Source organism: Lethenteron reissneri, chromosome 46 (assembly GCF_015708825.2).
Source record: "Lethenteron reissneri isolate LAM-NWPU_2019-01 chromosome 46, ASM1570882v1, whole genome shotgun sequence".
Classification (NCBI taxonomy): domain Eukaryota; kingdom Metazoa; phylum Chordata; class Hyperoartia; order Petromyzontiformes; family Petromyzontidae; genus Lethenteron; species Lethenteron reissneri.
The window spans coordinates 7,273,327-7,291,687 of record NC_083824.1 but is presented as its reverse complement, the minus strand read 5'-3'; the positions used below and the strand labels follow the sequence as shown (position 1 = coordinate 7,291,687).

At 45.3% G+C, this 18,361-nt stretch overlaps 1 protein-coding gene across 3 annotated transcripts in view; it reads left to right on the top strand.

Moving 5' to 3' along the window:
* The window catches only part of LOC133354270 (leucine-rich repeat and immunoglobulin-like domain-containing nogo receptor-interacting protein 1), a 114,496-nt gene that overhangs the window by 38,757 nt on the left and 57,378 nt on the right, over positions 1–18,361 (top strand). Inside the window, exon 1 of one of the 3 annotated variants that reach the window (XM_061570983.1) lies at positions 7,484–8,004. The exons of the other annotated variants lie outside the window; for them this stretch is intronic. The gene's annotated coding sequence lies outside the window, so the exon portion shown is untranslated. Of the gene's footprint in view, positions 1–7,483; positions 8,005–18,361 lie in introns of those variants that run through there. 3 annotated transcript variants of the gene reach the window in all.

Sequence of the window (18,361 nt, the reverse complement as noted above, 5' to 3'; positions counted from 1 at the left end):
GTAAACAAATTAAGATTCTGATCAATGTATACACCACAGTTGACCGGCAGGGCGCATATTGCGGGGATAGTTATAATCATCATCATCATCATCATTCGTTTGCTTGGCACGTCTGGAACTCCTGACTCGTAAATAAAAGCTCGCGAGCTCAAATCCTGCTGTCGAGGATCATATTTCTAAGTTTACAAATCGTGTTGATGGATTTCTTGTGCTCTTATCAACACAGTTAAGTAAATGACGGCCCGGTGCGTGTAAGAAGTGATGAACAGTTGTGGACTTTAGGGGAGATGAACTCGCTCCATGGGAATGTGGAATTTCCACCGTTGCCTTGGGGAAGCCAGTGGAAATTGAGCAGTGTGCCCATTTAAAGCCGAGATATTTTTTTTTACTTTTTCAATAAAAATAGCGAAGGACGAAGGAGCGACTCCCCGCAGCTTGTGTTTACGTTTTCAACGTTTCAATTTTCCGAAAAAAAAATCGAAATTATTTCTTCTTCTTCTGAAAACCATGGACTGTTGCCTGTGGCTCTACCTTTGATACTCCGGTACAATGAAAGGGTGACTCTCCTTCTATGGAATAGCGAGTCATGCAGCGTTTGCTTCCTCTACTCACTCTCCCTCCAGACACGAATGTGATAATAACACTCCGTTACATTTTTTTTTATATATATGTGCCTGGGAGAAATAAGAGATTATATCGACAAAACAAAGCAGCGGCAATATCTTGTTGTGAACTGCACCTTTTGAGAGAAAGAAATGCATGTTTGCAAAAGGAGACTCATGCACAATTGCACACGCACAGACAAAGATCCCCCGTATAGCCTTGACATATTGTTGGGGCAAGTGCTGTTAGAGAGCACCTATGAAGGCCTGCGTGGCACACGAGGAGGTGGGTGGCCAACATCACGGCCGACCGCCTTCGTCTCCCCAGGTACTCATTTGAGGCTGAGTCGACCTAGGGGAGGCCCAGGACCGGCTTAGATAATTGTCACCGGTGTTGTACGTGAGCGGGAATCGAATTCGGATGGCCGGGTTCTTAGCGCAGCGCCACGCTCACACACACGCACAGACTCACACGTGCACACACAGACACATTCACACGAGCATGCACATACACGTGTGTCCATTTTAATAGACTTCATTAAGTTGTGCTGTCACGTCTGTTTTTGAGGGATGGCTTGGAGTGAGACAGGATTGGAGAGGGGAGGGTGTGATTTTAATCCTAAGCAGAGTGATTACAGCCACCAACTGTTGACCTTCTCAAGATTCTTAGGCATTTAAGGTTACATCCAAAGTCAAAGAAGAGGACTGTTTTGATGTGTACCTTGCTCGTGTCGAGACGGTGCATGTTATTTTTAACGAGCTGGGACAATGTCGTGCCATACCTTGTACAAGTACATACGGGCGTGATCAGATATATAGTCACTTTGTAAGAGGCTTTGCCCGCTTTATTTTGGCGTCAGAAATAGAACTGTGTCCAAAAGTCCACAATTCAGTTGTGTTTCTATCCAGATCCCTTTAAACATATTTATACAAATTTCGTAGGCCCAAGTGATGATTTAAACTAAATACATGGGGCATCCAAAATGGATTTTAAATTGAGCACCATCACGGATGTCCAGATTTAAAAACTGATTAATAGGCATATGTGTAATGTTTCTGGTTCAAATTTCGAAAATATTGGTTGTAAGGATAAACACAGCTATGTGCCAACATTTCAGCTTTCTATGCCTTTGAATGACAAGTCTCTCCCATAGTAATCTGGCATTTCTGAAATAAATCTTGCTAGAGTTGGACTTACTGCCGCGTTGTCATGAACGATGCGTTATGAGCTCTTCATCTGTGAGAATTGTGTTGAGAACAGCAATCTGGAAGGAGTGGTGGTGCAGTGGTTAGTGCACTCCGTTCCTTGGCGGTGGATTCCAGCTCATTGGAGGCTCTCAGTGGAGATTATGTTCGGATGGCAGACAAGCAACAATGTAATTATATCACAGTTGTGTTAAATAATTAAAGTAATAGACTAATTGCAATGAAAAATAATTGTTGGTATTCATTAGAATGAAGAGCTTTTAAAATGTATTTTATAAGGATCTGTGTTTGAGCTGATATTTACCTTACCCCTGATATTTGTTCTTAATATTGGTCCCGTGAGCTACGTGCATTGATTAAACTTTTACTTAGTTTGCTTATTCCTAGTATCACCGCTGAGCGCGCTGCGAACCTGCTCCTACCTGAGTTCGATTCCCTGCCATGGCTAACAGAGAGTGGCGTGCGATATCTGGTTCTTCACAGTCACCGAACCCGCCTTGACCGGTTGTTGCGAAGTATGGTAACACAATCCCTACGAACAAGCACAGGGCGGAGGATCGACTTCATGCAGCAGCAGATTTACAGGAGAGCAAGACAACGTTTAAAAATATATTTTATAAACCGGCATAATTTTATATATTTTGGAAATTTCCGTTCGTTTTCGTACGTACGCCGCTTCGCGACACATTGCAATAAAGTGACACTTTTAAATTTCATTAAAATTATTTTTACATGTGCATCAGTCAACCCTCGGTTCTAAATTATGAACACACAAGGGATCACAATGCACGAGCGATGCATGTGCTGTTATAGCCTCAATCGTGCGTTTAAAAAGAATAATGTCAGTATGAAAAATAGGAATTAGATCGTGATTTATTCAGAACAATCTCGTTGAGTCCCAAGGCTCCGTTTCAAGAGGTTCCTGCATTGGCATGTCGAGTCAGTTTAACTCGCACATGTTTCACACACAGGAGGGAAGTAGGTCTTTCCAGAGAGAGCCGAGACACGGTCTCATTTTATTTTATATTCGCCTTTGTTCAAAGGTCTGCACAGATGCAGTTAAGGATGCAATGCTATATTGCCCTCGCCTGGCGGGGCTTGCAGCCCAATTTAATGAGAATCGGAATATTGTATTTATTTACGCAGACCGGAGGAATCCGACGGGCTATGAAGCTCTTTTTCACAGATGTCCACGCGGGGCTAATCAGAACGTCGTTAAGCCCCCGGTGTTTCCGTGCGGCTTCCCATTAAGGCGTTGACAAATCTGTCTTAAGTGACCAGATCGCGTGCGGCTGATCTGTGCACTTGTAGGGTCCACAGCAACTCGACAGCCGCCACAACCAGCACAACAACAACAACATAAACAAGAGTTCCTGCTCAAATGAACATTGGTGCATTGGTTATTTTCACCTGTTTACAGAGCATTCCACAGCAGGTGGTGGAAATTCTACATTCCTATGGCGGTGGGGAGGGGGGGGGCAAGTACATCCATTTAGACACGGTGGCGAGATGGTATCTGCCTCGCCTGGTATGCAGGAGGCCGTGGGTTCGATCCCATCCCTGACGCCTGCTGTATATTTGGAGCTGTGTCTCTCTCCCTGTGGTCACGTGGGTTTTTCTCCTGGTCCCTCCAGTTTTTCTCTCCACATTTAGAAACACGCATTCAGAGTATTCGGCTGCAATACAGTTCCACGTGATAACCTATCCATTTGTGATAGCCAAGTCGCTTCTGAAAAAGAGCCACGTAGCTCAGTGGGCCTTGACTAGAAAAAAAATATATAGTTTTAAACTGCTTCACAAAGTGGTACTTCTTCTTGGTTCTTTCGGTAAAGTCACGTAGAATGGAAATAATAAAATAAAAAACATAATAAAATAAAATTCTCACAACGTTTCGGCCACAACGCAAGCAGCCGTTTTCAGGTGAAGAACCGGGCTTAGAGTACGGCTGCTTGCGTTGTGGCCGTGATAATTTTATTTTATTATGTTTTATTTTTATTATTTTATTATTTCCTTTCTACGTGACTTTACCGAAAGAACCAAGAAGATGAATCCCTGCAGTCACGAAAGCTTTAAATCGAAAGTGGTACTTATTGTATTGACTCCCGGGAAGGATGATTGACTCAGTCAACCCCCAACAAATATTTGAATTCACAAGCTTCCGCTCACTCTGCGGCCCAAGCAACGTACACAGCGAGAAAGAGGAAAGGAATGAGCGGTAGGAGATAAAACCAGGGGAAGGAAGAGGCAGTTGTTGAATGGGTTGAGCTCCAATGTCTTGCAGGGTGATTTTCACCGCAGTTGATTCACAGTTTAATTCTTATCCTTGGCCTTTGTGTTTCAGGCAATGCGATTTCTCCGTAGTGCCGTGCGATACGGTGGCAATATCGAAGGTCAGCTTCCAAGCACGCAAGAGATAAAAGCGAACAAATGCAAACGTGTACAAAAACAATATTCTCTGCTTGGCATTTCTCAGGAGAGTAATCGCTTTTAGTATAATTACATTCCTCTATCGTACCATTTACCATTTTACCATTTGTAAGCCTCCTGTCACTACGTATGTGTGTGTGGATGTATGGGGAGCGGTAGTGTAGTGATTAACACGCTGCACGACGGCACCTAGCGACCCGTGAAGATTATCTGAACCGGTCCTGGGCCTCCCCTCGGATGACTCAGCCTCAAATGAGTACCTGGCGCGGTGTGAAAAACATCGCCGCTAGGGAGACAAAGGCGGCCGGGCGTGGTGCTGGCCACCCACCCCCTCGTGTGCCGTTCCGGCCTTCATAGGTGCTCGCTTAACATCACTTGCTCCAGCGATCTGTTAAGGCTCGACGGGGGATCTTTGTCATGTATGTATGTTGAACTTCTTTCGCGCCGTACGTAGCCGACCGTGCTCATCGGAGGCTGCTGGATGAAGGACTTCCTCTGGCCGCTATAGGTCATGGGGGCTAATTCACCGCACTCCACCACAGTGGTCGGTTGTGGGCTCGGCAAAGGGTGGGTGGGAGGAGGAGGAGGAGACGGTCCTGAGACGAATTGAAACGCGACTCACCGCCGATGTCAAGCCGTGGCCCGGAATCCAACTCGTGTGGCATCGCTAGCGCCCTGTGGTATACGCGCAGCGATAGTCTCATGGGGGGCATGGCCCTGCCACAGGAACGTGGCGTCAACGACACTGCGCTCAGAGGCTGGCAAGAGAGATGCGTGCCGCGCCGTGCACATTTTAATCAGGGGGCACTTTTACATGGCCGTTTGCATTTCGAGTCATCATTGTGCTTGTAAATTGGAGGCGGTAAAGCAAGTAGGTTTTATTGACCTGTCAGAGCAGACGTGGAGCGTTGTCCCCCTCGCACGCATGAGTTTTCACCATAACCGTAATTTTAGCTCCCACGATCTCGTCCGTTTTGTACACGTGGCACGGGTACGTCCACAACTGCTCAGGTTTATTTCGCTACACTTCAAGCTGGTCAGTGCGGGTTGGCGAAGGAAGGATGCGGTGGGTGCATAGATTGGAGCGTAGTACAGGATAGCAGCGGATTTGCCTGCACCCGCTCTCTACCTGCCTATTGAACTCCATGGTAAACTACAATTCCCGTGCATTTTTATATTTTGTATTCTTGTTGTTGTCATGTACGGTGGTCACCCATTGATGTAGGATCCAGGCTCAAATCCTGTTTAGCTGCCGAGGTCTGAGGAGATCTGGCGTAATCCGGGTGGATTCTGGTCACGGTCTTCTCATGTAAATTCATAATAATAGCGATGCTCTTCACCCGGAATAGCCTCACCATACGGCATGCAATAAACACGTAATAATCATAATAATAATTCCATTTTTTTATATACATAATAGCCTCGCTAAGACTCTGGCCTCTTTATCCTGGATGGTTCTGCATTTGGGATGTTTGGCCAGTGACATTAGTGAGCCTTTTGAATTGAGTTAAATACTATTTAGCGTTATACGTTTAGGATTGTTCAGATAATATTTGCTAGCAAAAGACATCCTCATAAACTATTCAGTGTTGTGAATTGTCTGCCATAATATTTTTTAATTAAGTAATTTCAAACACTGCAGGCCCGCTGATTTTTTTATTAGATTTTCTGACATCGGACTGCTTATATTCCGGCCAAGCAGACCATTAATCAATAAATATAACGTTTTTGAAAACTACTGGAGACATTTTAATGAAATTTGCATACAATTTCGAGATATGCGTGACAAAATGAGCAAATGTTTTGAAATTAAAAAGTTGTGACTGCAACTTGCGTTGCACAGTTGCGCTGTGGTTAGATTCCTTGACTGTGAACCCAATGACCCGAATTAAATTGCCTCCTGACCACGGCTAACGTCAGTGGCGAGTAAATGCTGGACTCGTCCTGGCCACCGGCTCCTCCCTTCACCAATCCGGCGATACTGGTCGTAGTGAAGTCCGGTTGAACATCACCAATGACCGTCATGGCATTTATGGCCCTTTAGAGGGCTTCGATAGTGGATTAACAAAGGGTTGTACAGTACGTGATTTTATTATTATTATTAACCACCTTTACAAACTTTAATTTGTACAGCATCTAAAATGAACCACATTCTAAGATGATGTCTTGACAATGTCTTAATCGTGAATGAAATTGATTAATTAAAGCACCGTCTATGCCACGATGACTTTATTCGATGACTTCCAATTTCTCATCACAAACATGAATTGTATCACCGAGGGTCATAATCATCAGCCATTGTCTATCCACTGCTGGATGATGGCTTCCCACACAGGGCCTCAAAAGAGGGGCCTCACCTGCTCTTGAATTAACCAAAGTGTTTCTATTTAAAGCGTTCGTGACTGCAGGTATTCATCTTCTTGGTTATATCGGTGAAGTCACGTAGAATGGAAATAATAAAATAATAAAAATAAAACATGATAAAATAATTCTCACGACGTTTCGGCCACAATGTAAGCAGCCGTCCTCAGGTGAAGAACAGGTCACTTTACCGAAAGAACCAAGAAGACAAAGTGTTTCTGTTATCCAGAGATCCCGTGCCAAGGATATATTGTATTTTATTTGGATCTCAAAATCAACATGCCAAAGCCGTTGATGCAATCACACCCTCCCCAATTCTTTCGACACGACCTACAAGATCCTTCCGTAAGACTATCCCACCGGCTGCTCTTCTGTCTTCCCGTTGGGCTTAGGACTCATGGCGACCACTCATATACCTGTCTCAGCATTAGCCCCCGTCAAATCCAGCAGCACATAACCGTTTTATTTTGTATATAATCACGTCTTTAACCTGACACTTTTCCTTTTGGACTTTGCTCACCTTGTCGTGCCATGACATTTCTAGCATCCGTCTTTGCGGATACCTGTGCTCAAAAAGCCAACTGGAAGCTAACATTGCTATCACTGCCAAGGAACAGTTCCTGGGCGGTACACTATACATGTGCTTCACTGATCAGGCAGCTGTGGGGCCGGGCGGAGGCCCTTTCTGAACGTGATCATGAACCCTGCGCTCGGAGTTTCACATTCCCATGGCAAAAAAACATCATCAGCAGTGTCTCCAGGAGGTGGCCACTGTTGACTTGCCATGAAATAGTGTTAATTGTACGAGCTCCCCAAGGGGGGGTTCATGGCCTGTGTCAACACTCCGCCAGGATTATACGGCGATAACGATTGCTACGGCGGGTAAGTGTTTTTACATTTTGTAAAGATAATTTTAACAAGTTTTTTCTATGTATGTTGGACTTCTTTCGCACCGTACGTAGCCAACCATGCTAATCGGATGTGCGTATATATATATAGATATAGATGCCATGTTTTTGTTTTGCTACGGCTGATCCATTGGTGAGCGGTGTTACGCGTCGTGTACACTGCGTCACACACGCGCGGGTTTTTGTCAGCCTGTCTCGTTAGTGTTATTTATTTATTCAGCTCAGCCCCGGCTGAGCCAAGTGACATCGGACAGATCCGTGGCAGCGCACCCACAGAGACCCCTCTGCCTCGCTGGCAGGCGCTCCGCCTGCAAACATGTCACCAGCGCGGCCTGAAGCTCGGCAAGGAGGCCAGACGACAGAACAGGAGGCAAACGAGGCATTGTGAGGCTTACCGAGAGGAGTTATCAACGGGGGAATTTCGTGGCTCGGTCAGAGGCACCTGCGGCCGAGTCGGACACTCCGAGCGCCTCCGTTCAAGTCCCGCAGACTCAGACAAGGTACTGCAAAAAATGTTCACGCGCTATTAACCGCAGTTCCCTTGACCCTCTGTAAATCGGTCACTGATCAGGCAGCTGTGGGGCGTTACGAGGGACATCCGCCTTTGCCCTCCGTGGGGCTTGAGTCCTCCGCTTGTCCCTGACCGCTGCGAATGCTGCCTCTTTGCAGGGGCAGTGAAGCGGTGCCTCTTGATCGGGGGCGGCACACTGTAGCGTGGTGTCTGGTGTCCTTCACTCTCGGTTTCATCGACTCGTGGTTGTTGTTTTTACTTTTTGTTGTCGGCGGCTTTCCAACCCGCCCACCCTCTCGGGTGTCCTTTTGTGGCCAGAGTGAAACCAATTTCGATTTAAAGCTTTCGTGACTGCAGGGATTCATCTTCTTGGTTCTTTCGGTAAAGTCACGTAGAATGGAAATAATAAAATAATAAAATAAAACATTATAAATTATTATCACGACGTTTCGGCCACAACACAAGCAGCCGTCCTCAGGTGGAGACCAGGTCTGTCGGGGAGACAGCGTCGACAGACCTGGTCTTCACCTGAGGACGGCTGCTTGCATTGTGGCCGAAACGTCGTGAGAATTATTTTATTATGTTTTATTTTATTATTTTATTATTTCCATTCTACGTGACTTTATCGAAAGAACCAAGAAGGAGAGTGAAACCAGTTTGGTAGAAGAACCGGCAGTGACCCCCCCCCCTCCCCAAGTTGTATGAAGTTCGATTCCTAGCCGAGGTCAGCTCAGCCCATCATCCCTCCAGGGTCAGTAAAATAAGCAACCGCACGGTGAGAAACAACATCTGCTGAGCAGTCAAGAGAGTGCTTTGTGTAAAGACTGGGCACTGCCATAGGAATGTGGAGTTTATTTGTTTAGCTCGAGACTGATCCTGAAGTGAGCCCTGCCCAAACATTGTGCCGTCGGCGAAGGGAAGGATCGATTTTTACTGTGAAGAGCCCTTGTGTTTCTGATATTGCTCGTGGGTATTGTGCAGTGGGGGGATAACTATTCACTCTCCACTGGCCCACGACAATTTGATAATTTGGTGTGTCTCGTTTGTACCATCTCGTTTGCATTGTTTCTCCTAATGACCTGTCTCGTTTGTACCGTACCGGACGCTCCACCGGCCAATGAACGTAACAGGAGCAAATCATTTCCGTAACATGAAAGAATGAGTCGTACGAACGCGTTTTAATACAAGCGTCGTGAGCCTTCGGAATCAATACAAATCAATAATTGTTACAACAAGATTGTACGGCACACCTCCATCTGTTTGGCTAAATTGATCAAGATGCTTTAAATAGACACGGAATCGTTCACCTAGCATGGTCGGCTACATTCATACAATTAAATGCACTCCTGCAATTAACATGAGGCTAACGAGTGAAAACATCTGTTGTAATATTGTATTACTCTTCTTTTGCAATATATGTTTGTGCTACTGTATTGCATTTCAGTAACATTTTAAATTCTCTCACATGCTTACACAGTTTTTAAAGACTACGGATGGGTTTGGTTAAGTCTCCAAATTACCTTTTGGGATAACTTGATATCGATCCAAAAGGAAAAGTCAAGTTAAAAAAAAGTTCTTACATTTTTGTTTAATTCAGTCAGCACCAGAACCAACGTGTTTCAAAGTTTCATTGTTCCAAGCCATCAAGAGCATAGTTATACTTTTAACGCCTAAGTCCATCATGAGCAGCTGTTTAAAGTGGTCAGATGGCGTTATGGTCAGTGAATTGAACCGCCATCACAGAGTTTCTGGGTTTGAATCTGGAGCAGCCCCCTGTCATTAATAATATCCGCGAAACAATTTGTCGCGTGCACACATTTCACGAAATGGATATCTCGTTATTCTATTGCGAGCTCGGAGGTGCGGAGCACAGGCTCGCGATTCTCATGTGTGCCAGCTTGAACATGACTACTGCGGTGGCTGAGATGTTAACTACCTCGCCTAGTATACAGGAGGTCGTGGGTTCGACCCTGACGCCTGCTGCTGTATATTTGGAGTTTGCACGTCTCTCCCTGTGCTCATGTGGATTTTTCTCCTGCTCCTCCAGTTTTTCTCTCCACATTTAGAAACACGCGTTCAGAGTATTCGGCTACTCTCCATTTTGTTGAGCTATCATTTGTGGCCTGGTCGCTTCTGAAAAATAGCTACATAGCTCGGTGGGCCTTACCTGGTAAGACAGAAATCGTGTAATAGTTTCAAGTGCGGCACCTTTTGCTGACTCCTGGAGGTAGAGGGGGTTGGAATGCTTATTATGTGCAAGGGGAGAGTTCCAGGAGCCACGGAGAGTCTCCACTTCGGACTGTTAAATATTGGGTTTTCAAGTCTAGGATGTTCATATTTTCATGAATTACAACACGTAAAAAAACACCTATAGTATCAAGTTTGTTTAACACTTCTTGTGGAAAAACAATCCAGCTCTGTGGATTACAGAAAACACAACCTGGGTTTGACTGCCATGGGACGAACATCACATGATCACAATATCAATTCAATGCATAAGCTTTCACGACCAATATTATGATTCATAATTGGTTCATCTTGGCTTAGATCGTATAGGTATAATGTCAATAATATGGAGGGTTATGGTTTAACAAAAATGCATTACACCTACACGATCGAACCAAAAATAAACTAATTGTGAATTTCTCCAGCAGTGCGTGTGAGAAATTGCGGTATCCATGAAGGTATCTAAAACTAGTTCTGTGATGCCTCTGCCTGGGGGTTGTTTGCCAACATGGGGTGATGCACTGCTTCCCGAGAGAGTTTCTAATGGACATTTCCTCTAATGAGATGACACTACCGGTGCAATAATCGATGTAGAATAGATATGTAAATTCAAGTCCAGTAAAGCTCGTGTCTGTAAAGCAGCCCAAGGACTCATTTTGTGTTGGTATACAGGCATGTTGATTGGTTATGCACAAAAACAAAGACAAAGATCCCCCGTATAGCATTAACTCACTGTTGGGGCAAGTGCTGTTAGCGAGCACCTATGAAGGCTGGCACGGCACACGAGGGTGTGGGTGGCCAGCACCACGCCCGACCGCTTTTGTCTCCCCAGTGGTGATGTTTACACTCCACGGCTGAGTGGACCTAAGAGAGTCCCAGGACCGGTTATAATAATCGTCACTGATGCTGGCCATGAGCGGGAATACGAACTCGGGTCGCCTGGTTTTATAGCGCAGCGCACTAACCGCTAAGCTACTGTTCCAGACACGCAAACATACACACAAACGTCTGGACACGTTTCGTCAGCAGCTCACACGAGGACATTTTAACGAGTAGAGTGTCCTCCGAAGGTTTGCCCACTTCAGCGCCAATTTATTCCACGCAAGTACAATTTGAATAAGTGCGCCAAACACAATTAAATTGATGTTCATGATTTGTGGTCAGTGGCAATTAGGCTGACGTAATTGTTCACATGCCAAACTCTATTCAGTTTCGCGAGCATGTAGAAATGGCGTTATATAAAAAAAAAACGAAATCAACTTAGCTTGGGGTACCTTTTGTAGAATGAAATGTGCTGAATGTTTTAATAAGTCACAAGTGACAATGAGCCCCAGCTCTGGCTTAAAATCATCATCTATCTTTGTGTTCGTGTCGTAAACGCTGCCTCCGGAACGCAAATGTACCGTCACATCCCTCGAGCGCTGGATTAAAATTAAGTTCTGATTTAAGGACAGCGCATTTAGCACACGGCAGAGTGTACGTTGGTGAGTGAGAGAAAGAGACTGCCCGAAGGGAGTTCCTGGGAGAGAGAGAGAGAGAGACAGGGAGCAAGCAAGCAAGAGAAAGCATTTTCTTGCTGTGGTTGTTCCACTTGATGATGATTGCTTGTGTTGCGATCGAAACGTCGTGATTTGTTTTATTTTATTTTATTTCCACCTACGTGACTTTACCGAAAGAACCAAAGAGTAACCGCACAATGTGTTTTGGTAGCTAAGCTCATCAGTTTGCAAACTGCCTTCCACGTTTCATTCATCAGACGCGCGCGTGTGTCAAAATATGTACCTGGTGCGGTGTGTACACATCGCCACTAGGGAGACAAAGGCGGCGTGGCGCTGGCCACCCACTCCTTTGTGCGCAGTATAGGCCTTCACAGGTGCGAGTCGCAAACAGCACTCACCCCACAACTCTGTTGAGGCTATTCGGAAGATCTATATCTTTGTCCCCCCCCCCGCCTCCGCTCCAAAGGGAGAAACTGCCCAGGTTTGCGTCTTTGCGAGGCGATTGTGAAAGGGTGCACGAGTATTCATATTCTTAGGTTTTTTCGGTTAAGTCACGTAAGTAAAACATCAAAATAAAAATAAAATAAAAATAAAAATCACGACGTTTCGGAGGCAACACAAGTCTCCGTCATCAGGTGGGACCGTCACAGCCGAATTAGCTGCATCAAGTGCACGAGTGAGTGCGAATTTCAAAGCCGGCTTCCCCATGCAGCGGCACCGTGCGACAAAATCGACTTAATCCAGTGGCTCTTCACCTGGTGTGCTCCCTGCACCCCCTGGGGGTGCGAGATGCCCTCTCTGGGGGAGGTGCGAGAGAAAGCAAGATTTGTTTTTTAGAAGGCAAATAATCGAAAACACAAATTAAGCACGAACAACGTAAGTGCAAGTTCTTTGTTTCATCAAACCCGGTGTATGGATTAACATTACATATGTTTTTAACGATTGCGAACCGAGGGGGTTACAAGGCTGCAGTAAAGATTAAGAGTCACTGGGCTAAGCAATCGCTAAGGGAGGAAGGGGGGGGAGACAAGCAGCTGAGAGGGGTCCCAACAAAAAAATGGGGGAGCGGGTGGCTTCCATTGTTATGATTATAATTAATTAGCTGGCTAAGGATCGTTTGTTTTGATTGGCAATCGTAACCATCAATCACGATTCTAGTTGGGGGGGAGGGGGTTAGGCAACAGTCGCACGATGATGTGATTGATGGCCACATCGGGAAGAAAAAAGTTCCGCAAACAACACTTTCAAATGGAGACGTGCCATTGAAGTGTTTTCTTACTGTCATTATAGATTCCCCACAAGTACCGTTCATCTTATTCAACGTGGACTTTTTAAATCCTTTATATTAAGTTCGCGTGCTTGCTTGCTTTCTTAGGACCGTGCAAATCTTTCGCTCGTTTTTAACCCACTTCCCGTGATCCAATCGAGCTGACATTTTCCACACAGACTCGTTGTGTGTAACAATTAATTTTCGTGAAATTTTTTTTCTCCAAAATTTTACACTGTTTATGGAAAACTAATTAAATATTTAATTACCAATTGCTTAAAACTGGCAGACAATCATCTGACCCATAGATTGCAGCCATCTCAAGCCAGAGGACGAGAGAACTCTAGCCGCCACGCATATAAAGGATTTAGAGTGAAAAACTTTGTTTTTACGGGTTTACTTGTTAACAAGTGCATTAGTATGTCTATGGGACCTTTTTTTAGTACTTGCTGTGGTTTGTGTCAATCACGCAATTAGTGTTGTTTTTTGGCGTGTTGGGTGACGCGTGGGGATATACCCCCTCTCCCAATGAGCCAGGATCCCACCTCGCACCACCCACATTCTCAAGGCTTCTCTCGCTAAGAAACTTAGTTTCTCACTCTACCATTGGATTGTTCCTTGAACTGTGACCGACTGGGTGAAAGTGCCATACGAACTGGCCAGCACTGCTCTGGAGAGGAGTCCAATTCGGAGGCCTCTCACACGCTGGGCAAATCCTATAGATGTGTGTTTGATCTGAGCTGGTAAGCCGATTAATCCAAACGCGGAGAAAATCGCATTATCAAACTTGGGCGTCTGTCCAGTTTCATAAGTTGTTCATTTTGCTCCGTTATTAGTCGGAGTGGTTGTCACACAGCGGTGCTTGGTTTCACGCACTGTGATATGAACCCGGCTATCCGAGTTCAATCCCAGGCCACGTCTGACATCAGTGGCGACTAAAGTTCAATCCAAGTTTGATTTTTTTCTGTCGTACTGTGCTACGAACCCGGCGACCCAATTCAATTCCCGACCACGGCTCTATATCGTCGCGAACTTTATCTCAACCCATCTTGGCTCCCACGCCACCCTCCTTTCACCAACCCGTACTGACAAGCATGGTGAGGTATGGTCAAACAACCCCGTCGGTGTGGTAAGGGTTTCCATCCGTTAGCAGACTGACAAAAGGGTGTAAACATCGGGATTATTGGGTCGTGAAATGTTTGCAATCATTTTAGAGGTGACGTGTAATTACAGTCCAAAGAGTTGCTGTCGAGACGATGGAAATATATAGGCAAATGCACACGCCATGGAAGTAAGGAGCAAGTGTGCACATATACAAAACTTGCTAATCGCATGGGCAGACATCTGCTGTGATTCAAAAAGCCCTCCGATGAGTGTGATGGAATTGATTCGATGTTGGAATTAGAGTGTGCCGTGAGCAGCAAATCAGAATTAATCCTGCACAGGATATTCTTCCGAATCTGAGCTCGTGGTGTGATTAAATGGTGCGGCTTAATCGAGGGAAATGTGCAGTTCTGAGAAAAAGAGCGTATGAACATTTTTGGGGGTGAATCTTTTTCAAAAGATATAAGTAGAATCGTGAAATGGTTTCATTGAATTTTGTTGTGTTCTTTCGAGGAGCCGAACGAATAACGAAATGATTCGGAGCAATAGCGGGGTGGGACGCTTTCGTACAACAATGTTGGTGCGAATGTTGATGAGAGACAATAAAGTTACACTCATAAGGGCTATTGAGATGCCACCAGTGCAAGGCAGAAGGAGGAGGGGGAGGAGCGAGACCCGAGGGTGAGAAGGGAGGACGGCGGAGAAGTTCGCGGAAAAAGCAAAACCCCAGCAGCTGATCCCATGCAATGGAAGGACTTTGGGCTTCGAAGGAAAAGGTGACGCATATTAAGTTCATACATTTTAATTTATTCATTGCACAACAAAAAAAAGGATGACATGAAATAACCGCATTAGCTTTACATTCTAGAAATTAACGGTCACTGAAATATAGCTCGTCTATTTAAATGGCACCGTGATTTTAACTTGCTATGATGAAAACAACTGGTCATGAATTTTAGGCTTTACTCCAACCATTAATTTGCTACATCTGCCTTCCATAACCTCTTGTGTTACCCTCCACAGGAAGCAAATTACAGGAGTTGGGGATCTTACGTTTTTAAATGATTCACATGATCCATAAAGCAATTTAGAACTCAAAGCTGACCCTGCCCTAAGAGTCAAACCGCATCGAGCACCGGGCCATCATTCTTCAGGACAAAAACTGCGGTTGTAAGAATAGGAACAGCGAAAGGCATGGGCTTGACTGCATTTGTGCCACATTGCAGCCATCCAGGCCTTCTATAAATTCACAAAAATTCACGTCAATCAGTCAGTCACGCTTGCCATATGTATATACACAAAGTGGCATAATGCGTGTTGCTTTCACTGCTTTATAGGATAGTAAGGGGGTGACCTGTAAACCCCACTGCCCTATTTTTTTTGGTATTTTAAGATTCGCTCCTGCATAGGTTTCCGTGTTTGTGCTCGACAGCTCTCCGATGCGTTTGCAGGTCGTACCGTGTTGTCGTTTGTCACGATGTCCGACGTTTCACTCCACGCGCTGGGAGCTTCTTCAGTAACTGACTTGTTTCAGTTTCTTGCGGAAGCTACCAACAAGTGGAGCAAAATGCTGGACACTGCAGAATGTCATCGAAATTAAACAAATCATCTGGTGATGCTGCTGTTGGCAGTGGTGCACGAGCACAAATAATGAAAGGCTCAACAAATTCGTCAACTCCACTTACCTTGAACAGAACCAGTGCCGGCAATGGCATTTATTCACAGCACATAGACATTTCCTCTTTGGCCTCTCTGATTATTCTATACGAACAGAAAAAAAACACACGATCAGTCAGGGTTATTGATGAATGTGTTGAGTTGTTTTTGTTATATCATTTACATTTGTAAATATACATGCATATTTTGTTGTATTCTTAATGATTTCATCCAGGGTGCCTGTGCAAAAGAGGCGATGTTTCATGTAGCTCAACAGGCCCGTATATCAAAGTGACTAAACAATTTCATTACCTGGTTAAGGGATCTTATTACTATCACGTCGAACAAGGGAGAGGGGGGGACTAGAAACACATCAGGAGGGATATGAATAGCATTGGTGCCATTATGATGAAACGAAAAATCAGTTCACGTGCAGGTACTACGAATGTTATTACATCGCAAGCTTGTGAGAGGTGGCAGCAGCTTGGGGGGGAGAGGGAGGTGCCTTCATCCAGCAGTGGATTAACCACGGCTAATGGGGGCAATATCAAGATGAGCGAAATGTGCGTGAAGGTTCAACTTCACAAGGTTAAAGAAAGGAGCCAGTTACTAGCACGCCGAACAACACGTGGCACCTCAGGCTATTTATTTATTCAACGTGGAATGAAGTTAACTTATGCGTACAATGCCCTTCGGTGAACGCATGCAACAGTCAAGGTAAAAGCGCAGCCCTGAGATTTCTTGTCACGCCACCGCTGTTGGAAGGAGCTCACGGAGTGCCGCGCTCGGGGGTGATATTTTGGCTTACTATCGCACGCGAGCCCGGAGCCCCTGCACGTGTGCAGGAGGTGTATGTTGCGTGTGGAACTTCTTTCGCGCACCATACATCGATAACCGAGAAGGTAGTCGTTGCCTCGAGCATTATCCCACCACACCCGAGCCTTGCCGAAAGACTCTGGAAAACAATCTAACACGGCAGAAAATCTTGAGTAGCATATGGTGTCATTTTTTCATAAGAGGTTTTTTTGGGGGGGGGTTAGATCGCGTAAATATATAAATGCGTCGTCAAAACCCGCCATCATCCGACGCAGTCAACTAGTAAGGTTTGTCACGTAAACAGAACGTGGCCAATTCGTCACTAGTACAGCAACACCGGTGTGTTGGAGAGCCAAGGCACAACATTTACAATCTGAGTACGACGTTTCGCCAGTAATTACAACTAGCTTCATCAGGCGACAGCCAGATTTGTGGAGAAGTCCACCTGTTTCGTTCCCTTATAAAGAGGCGTAGATGTGGTGACCACGCTTCTGCGCTCTTGCGCAAAGGGGGGGGGGTGGGGGGGGTTACTGAGTCAACGCACATTATGCATGCTGCATTACGCGAGCCCTTTGATCTTACTCTTTGATTTTTTCGGTAAAGTCATGTAGGTAAAATAAAAATTAAATCACGACGTTTTGGAAGCAACACAAGCCTCCGTCATCAGGTGTAACCGCTCCAGTAAAATTGCTGTAGCGTATGAATTGTACAGGAGCGGTTACACCTGATGACGGAGGCTTGTGTTGCTTCCGAAACGTCGTGATTTAATTGAATTTATAAAAAAAAAATACCTACGTGACCGAAAAAACCAAAGAGTATGAATAATTGCAGTCACGAAAACTTCAAATCTAGAACATTTTCATCTTGTCCTTATGCTATAACACCCCAAAAGAAACTCTGTTATGGATGATATTGTTCGCGAAAGTTTGGGTGTCATTTTTGTTCACACGTTCCCGTCTTTTATCGGAGTGGGAGACCCAGTGCAAAGGAGCAGCAAACGGCTCACATTTCTATCGACGCCCTCGTTTCCAACGCAGATTTTCGCCGCCCGAGTGAAAAGCAACTCTAGTTTAAAGTCACTCCAGTGAGTGCCGCTAAAGGCACCGTCACGTCACGGGGGGCGCACCGGCGTTGGATTCATTCGCGAAACTGCATTCTTACGCTCACGATCGATGCACTGTGCTCTACCCGCCTTCACCAATCCACAGTGACCCGCGGTATGGGGAGATAACCCTGCCACGAGCCACACGGGAGATGCTCATCCAGCAGCGGGCTGACAAAGTTGCCGTACCTGTGAATTGTACGTGCATCCATACGCATCGCATGAGCGCCTGTGATGAATTGTTCAAGCCAGTTGCATGCGAATGATGCGATCGTGTTTCAATGTAGGTCAACTGAGCGAGCAAGGGTGTAAAAACAAGAGAGAATATGGGCTAAACAATACAAGCAAGATGTTCAAAAAGAGGCAATCCATTTTCTGGATTGTGTGACTGATTGCATGCCTACCGCCAACACCATCATTGTGATGCACAGTGCATGCTGGGAGACCGGACCACAGCCATGTCATTAGGCGTGGTGCATGATGGGAGAAAGCCATGTAGAAGTTCCTGGAAGTCTGAGCGTGCTGGGATTATTCATATGCGTGATGATGTCGCACCATCAGGGAGTCATTATAAAAAGTGTTTCTCATGCGAAATATCAGGGCGTTTTTATTTTAACTCGCATAATGTTTTATTTAAATTGTGCAATTGGTTTCATGTCACGAGATGAAGTGCCCC